Source organism: Rutidosis leptorrhynchoides, chromosome 1 (genome assembly GCF_046630445.1).
Source record: "Rutidosis leptorrhynchoides isolate AG116_Rl617_1_P2 chromosome 1, CSIRO_AGI_Rlap_v1, whole genome shotgun sequence".
NCBI classification, from domain to species: Eukaryota; Viridiplantae; Streptophyta; class Magnoliopsida; order Asterales; family Asteraceae; genus Rutidosis; species Rutidosis leptorrhynchoides.
In genome coordinates this window covers 411,612,689-411,620,729 of record NC_092333.1, presented here as the reverse complement: position 1 = coordinate 411,620,729, position 8,041 = coordinate 411,612,689, and positions in this window count along the sequence as shown.

Here is an 8,041-nt window from a genome sequence, read left to right as displayed (position 1 = left end):
TATATATTTATTAATTGATAACGTTAACAAGGTATTAGATATGTAATATTTGGTTTCGATATAAGAATACTATATTTATCGGCGAGAGTAAAAGATAATATATTTTTACTACATGTCAAGGTGTAATTATTAAGTTTAATATAGTTATCTGTTATTATTTTAGAAATTATAAAATATGATTTATATGTCACGTCTTCTTTAAAAAGGATTATAATTTTTATAAATATCTGAAACCACTTTCGTCAAATTATTATCAAACCATTTTGATAAGAATAAAGATTTTTAACGTTATCTTAAAAGTTGGAATTTTTCTTGAAACCTTTTGACAAATTGTAAATGATAACGGTCCGTGATTTTAATAAAAATGAATATTTAAATAAAGCGTGTTTATTAAATATATATTTATGTATTTTTACAAAATGATTAAATATAGTCTTTAGCTAAATATAAAACGTTTTGTATTTAAAAATACTTAGTTAAACAACGAACATTTTTTTTGATATAATATAATTTGATTATAAAATATTTTTAGGGATTTTCAATGATATAAAAATAAAAATAAAGATAATATAAAGATTTTTAATGAGCACCAAAAGACTACAACATTTCATCACAAGATTTCAAGTTAAAATGTTGGAAATCACTAAACCTGCGCACTTGCACGAGAAAAATCATAACTAATTCATTCGGACTCGAAAAAGGGTGATCTTGGTGTCCAAACGACCGTAACTCAAAAATCTACAACTTTCGTGACTATACCTTACACGAATCGTGTACCCATTTACACGAATCGTGTAATGTTTTGCCGACATAAAGTAGTTAGGTGACGAAAATTTTCTTTAAAAGGCCTTCTATTATTTTTCATTTCATCAAACATCGCACACACACATATATACACATAATAATACTCTGTAAACTTATAAAATTTATATTATTATTATTATTATTATTATTATTATTATTATTATTATTATTAAAATTATTATTAAGATTAAAGATTAAGATTAGTATTAATTTTAAGATCAAGAGTATTTATTGTACCAAAATTTATACAAAGATTCTATGACGGGGTTCTATCCAAGTGTTCCAAAACTGGTTTTATGAATGGGATAATATTAAGGAGATTATGGGTCAAATCTATGAAAGTTATGGGTACGGATCGGGGGTTTTGCTCATGAGACAAACTAGTGTTTGTCATCTCTGTTGCGTCTAAATAATATCCTGCAATATTGAATCTCAATATTGATACGTAAGCACTCTAAACTTAACTTTTATTTACTTTTAGTGTGTCCCTGACTGGTGCTCGAGAAATTAGGATCGTGTATATTTTTATATCTATTTTTGTTAAAATATATTTTTAGGATAGAATCTGAATTAGTTACTCTTGCAGTTGAAATAAGGTATATGAATAATATGTTTTTGGAAAGGTGGCGAAAAACTATAAACTTTTCATTCAGATGTCGAAAGAATTCGACGGATGGATTTGAAGTTATAGTCAATCGAACTTTTGTACAAATTGTTTAAAAATGAACATTTTTACATTTTATTTACGATATCGTTAAAATCATTATTATTATTAGATTGTTATTATAAGTATTATTATTATCAAAATAGTACTATCATTGTTATTATATCTAAATACAATTGATATTTTTATCAAAAACTATTAAACTAATATTTTTGATCATTATTATTAATAAAACTATTAATATATTTTCATTGACACTAAAATTATTATTTCTATTAAAAATATTATTTTTAATGAAAATATTGCTAACTTATCATTTCGTATATATTTTTTTTAATAAAGTTTTAATTATAAAAATTATATAATTTTATGAAATATTTGACAACAATATTTAATTATATTTAAACATGAATGAATTTTTGGAAATCATTTTTGAGTCAAATGAATTTTTGTTAACTTTTACATATTAGTCTCGAGCATTAGGATTGGTACACTATAATTTGACTTTAATTGTTATTTAGATATTAATCAATATATATAATTATATAATTAATTAGGTTCGTGAATCGAAGGCCAACCTTATAAGTTATCAATGATGTTATATGTATTTTTACTACAAAATACAATTGGTGAGTTTCATTTGCTCCCTTTTTAATTGCTTTTGCAATATATATTTTTGGGACTGAGAATACATGCGATGCTTTTATAAATGTTTACGAAATAGACACAAGTACTTAAAATACATTCTACGTTGAGTTGTACCACTTGCATACTTCCCTGTAGCTTGGTAACTAATATTTACAGCTGTATTGTAAACGCGAATCCTGTTGATAGATCTATCGGGCCTGACAACCCCAACCGGACTGGACGACCAGTATTCAACGGTTGCACAGTACTTCGTTAAAGCGACTACACTTTGGTACAGTGTAGTAAGATTATATATATTAAAGGGAATATGCGACGTGATTAAATGTTAAGTATGGTTACCAAGTGCTCAACCACTTAGAATGCTTTTATACACTTGCGAGTGTACAGATATTTATAACTATGAAATCTTGTGGTCTATTGAAACTTTTGATAACTGTTGTTGCGATAAACTTATGAACTCACCAACCTTTTGGTTGACACTTTTAAGCATGTTTATTCTCAGGTACGAATTAAGTCTTCCGCTGTGCATTAGCTCATATAAAGGATACTAGTTGGGACCATTTAAGCCATGATACACGAACGTTGCATTCGAGTCATTGAAGATCATTAAGGGCTAATATTAAGCCATTTGGATATTGTAAAATGTTAGACGAGCATATCAATTTTGATGTAATGATAGTTTGCCTTTTTAAAAATAAATGCAACGTTTGTAAAATGTATCATATAGAGGTCAAATACCTCGCGATGTTATCAACTATTATAATTCGTTTGTAATCGATATGGACGTTGTCCGGATGGATTAGGAACGGGTCGTTATAGATATTGCAAGAAAAGTAGGTAGACGCAACGGAGATGATAAACATTAGTTTGACTCATGAGCAATACTCCCGAACCATACCCATAACCTCCATAGCTATAACCCATAATTTCTTTAGCTCTATCCCGCTCGAAAAACAATTTCGAAATAACTCGGATAGCACTTCGTCGTAATATTTTATGTATAATAATAATATCTTGAAATAATACGGAGTAAATATATATATATATATGTAAATCGATTGAGAGAGTTTAGAGAAAAATATTTTCAAGTTTCTATGAAATAATGAAATCTATTGAATTCTATTAATAATAGATTTTTGAATTATTAAAGTGAATTATTAAAGTATGAATTATTAAAGTGAATTATTAAAGTATGAATTATTAAAGTGAATTATTAAAGTATAAATTATTAAAGTGAATTATTAAAGTATGAATTATTAAAGTGAATTATTAAAGTATAAATTATTAAAGTGAATTATTAAAGTATGAATTATTAAAGTGAATTATTAAAGTTACAGTAAAGTAAAAATAAAGTAAATGTAAAGTTTAAGTATAGTAAAAGTATAAAACTATGTACGTATAATACGCGTATAAATGTATATAATATTAATTTAAATCGTTATATATATTTAATAAAATAAAATATAAATATCGTTATCTTTATCATACTGGTTAAGTAATGAGTTGTCAAAAGTGGTTCTAGATATTTATAAAAGTTATATACGTTTTAATAATAAAGTTCTTTTTAAACTGAAAACGTTTTTGTACGTTTGAAACTAAATCAAATAAATATGATAATTTTGTTTTCCAAAACTAAATGTATTTAAGAATCATTTTTTTTAAAGGTTAAAATAATAGAAATCGTTATATCATAAAACGTTTTAGAAAAGTAGAATCATATATATTCATAATAAGTTTCAAGTTTTTAAATTACAGTCTGTTGGTGAAGCATGGGATAAAGTTCAAAGGTTAAATAAACATATGAAATCATCTTAATGAAAAATGTCGAGTTACTTAACTTGTCGATATCCAACATCTAAGTTATTTACACTCCACGTTCTTACTTATAAATCACTTTACCATTTTCCGAATGTTGTTAAAAAGAATAGATTTCTTAGATCACAGTGGACCTCATAACATAGACCCGTAATCATATCACAATGTATCTGTAAAATCAATCATTTGATATTATCTTCTAATTCCATCGATAAACATATTGAAACAAATACGTTCATGTAAAGTATTATACGTTTAATACTTTATTAATATTCTCAAGTTATAATATATATATATATATATATATATATATATATACATATATATACATATTTATTTATATATAACTGTTCGTGAATCGTCGGAATTTGGTTGAGGTTATAATGAATGTATGAACACAATTTAAAATTCTTGAGATTTAACTTAACAAACTTTGCTTATCGTGTCAGAATAATATAAAGATAAAGTTTAAATTTGGTTGAAAAATTCTGGGTTGTCACGATAAGCAAAGTCTGTTAGGTTGAGTCTCAAAATTTTTGAACTGTTTCTTATATTCATTTGACTTTCGACCATGATTCACGAACAACTATTTGTAAATAAATATGTGTGTGTATATATATATATATATATATATATATATATATATATAAATAATAATTGGAAGTATAATTTGAAATATTGAATGTTGTTGTTATGAAATATGATATTATAATTATTAATATTTAAAACATATCTATATATACATAAAAGTATATTAAAAAAATAAATATTAAGTGATTGTAATACTCGTTAGACGTTTTGATTATTAATTAGAGAAGTTTAATTCGAACTTATATGATTTTAAAATAACGGTGATCCGAAAATGAGTTATATAAATTATAGGCTTATTAAAAATGTATTTATGAGATAATTGTTAAATTTGAACACTTTTCGTATTGTACCTGGGATCGAGCGCGGATAGTGATTTAATTTTTATTTAAATTTATGACTAGTTTTTATACCATAATGACTGAAATGAATAAATATAATTATCATAAAAATTTAGGATTTTTTTGAAAGACTTTTATTCGCCACTGATTAAATAACGGAGAACGAAATTTAATCCGCAAATGATGACGGCTAATTTATCACATGTTTATATTTTAAATTATATTATAATAATTATTATATTTATTATTATTATTATTAAAATTATTGATTTCAATTGAGTGAACGTCTGACCGAAACTTTGAATATTACTTTGAATTACTGTTTCAATGACTCACTTTCTGTTCTCAATCGCTATCAATATATGAATATGAATTATATGATTGCTGTTTATCTTTGTTTTATTTTCCCATTCACAGATTCTAATCCTAATTATATGTAACACACTTGATTGTGAATGTTGTGAATGGAAACACAAAAACCCCACTTACATTTCTATTTATTTCTTTCCTTTTCTATCGACAACCAAGACAACTATCCACTACCTTTCTTTTTACCCTCCTTTCTGGACCATCATTTCTCTCAATATAATTCTCAACAAATACCAAGTTCTAAGTCACCCAATCCACCTAGTAAAGCTTACGGTTTCAATAGCAATACTATTGTGGGTCATCCACAACATGAAGCTTCCTATGGTTCCTCCAATCCGAACAACACCATCATCATCACATTTTCCTTTTCTTCATTCTTGAATATAAAACATAAGATCATCATAACCCATAAACCACAACATCAATCTTCTTTGATTAATACTATCATCGCGAACTGCTTATGCTTCTGCAACCACCGGAGCTCCACAACTTAAACCACCATCAACACTAGACCATCACCATCGTTGCCACCATTAAGAACCACTCAAGAAAACCATGATCTCGAATCACCACCACCTATATCTCTATCTTGTCTCTCTCTACTCTCTCCCTATATATATTTTTTTTCGTGAACCATGTATAACAACCACCAAAGTTAAGTTCGGTTGTAAGTTCAACCACAACAATCACCCTCCCTAAAACCGTCACCACCTACGGTGTATCACCTCTCTACAACCTTCATGAACCACCATGTCCACCACTGTCTCTCATCTCTCTCTCATCCCTTCTTCTTCGAGAAACACAAAGAATACCACAAACCCAAGAACCAATCGAATGTCTTCGGGTTTTTGCTATAATTATGTTGTACAGGCTGCTGCTATACTTTTCTTTCTATCTAAACCGTCAACCAAGACTGCTACTACAACTAAGGGTATGCCGTTACGATACCACTGCTACTACGATTTTTCTGTTTCTTGATCAGACACCATCTTTAAACCTTCACAATCACCATCATTCACCATATCCTATCATCACCTCCGTTGTCTACCCCACAACATCACCGCCACCCTCTCCGCGAACACAACCAAAACCATCTTTTCTCTCTCTAAATTCTTGTAACCAATCAAAACCCATTTTAGTCCCAGTTCTATTTCTGTCTCCTGTAGCTATAACTACAACAAAACCAACAGCCACCGCAAACCTACTGTTATTACTATATCCTCTTTGGAATGAAATGATAGAAAAAGAAGGCGATTGTGATGTTTGTGATAAAACAACGTGAATGTTTTCTTCTTCTGTGTTTCCCCTTTTTACTTTTAAAAAGATTAACCCACTATATTAATCTATGAGTGTCCATGAAACATCAATGATAGTTTCCCATTTTGGCCCCCACTAGTCAACAAGTGGCTCCTTCTTTGGTAATAGGAAAACTTTATATTTTGTGGAATCAATTCGGGGTGTTTGTTTGTTTGTTTAGATTAAACCAAGTGAACATATAAATTCCACCTAGGAAGAGTGTGGAATGAACGAATTGGGGTGGATTAGTGAAATAAGGTTGAGATGGGAGCAACTTAAGATTTGGGATTGGGTGGGAATTGTTAGTGAACCGAAAGTCTTAAGGGTTTCTAATTTTTGGATCTTAACTTTTCATAAAAGCTTAAACTGTTCGGCTATTGGGCTAACCATTAAATTGGGCCGATAATTTTATTATCAAATTGGGCTGTGTACCTTTCTTCTATTGGGCTCCTGTTAAAATGGATTATTTGGACCAAAAGCATGATATATGTTGTGATGAATGAGAGTGATTATGATTTTAATTAGATTAGGATTAAGATAGGATGATTATGGTGATGATGCACGTTAGTGATATTAAATGATATGAAAAACACTGATGATAATGAACCCATTCGATGAGGATAATAAAAAATGTTCATGGCTTGATGAACTCATAATAATAATTTAGTAATGATTACATAGTGATGAGATAAAATGAAAACCGAGATGATAGATGGTAATGTTACAAGAGGATATAGATAATAATGAGATGAATGATGATGATTCATGGGTTTTGTTTGTAGAGGAAGAAGAAAAGGGAAAACAGAAAATATGGTTATATAGAATTAATATAGGAATAAATCAGAAAAATGGATTAGCTTGGATGGTTAAGGATGTTATCGGGTTAGCGGGACGTCGCGGGTTTAAACCCGGACTTGGGCATTTTTTATGGCTACTTCTTTGAGGTAGTTTACTTATTACTCATTATTACTACTACTACTACTACTACTACTACTACTACTACTACTACTACTACTACTACTACTACTACTACTACTACTACTACTACTACTACTATTATTATTATTATTATTATTATTATTATTATTATTATTATTATTATTATTATTATTATTATTATTATTATTTTTATTTTTATTATTATTATTATTATTATTATTATTATTATTATTATTATTATTATTACTATTATTATTATTATTATTATTATTATTATTATTATTATTATATTAACAATATTATTATAACAAATAAATTTTTTCTATATAAGAGTATATATATTACAACTACCATAATATTACATATAATTATATGTATTAAGATTATTTATATAAATATTTACATATAACAAATTATTGATTTTAAATATAATATTAAACTATATAATTATTAACTATTTTAAATATATACAAATTAAATATATAAGATATATAATTTAAGATATAATATATGAATTTATTTGATTACAATTATATGTGTTAATATATATATATATATATATATATATATATATATA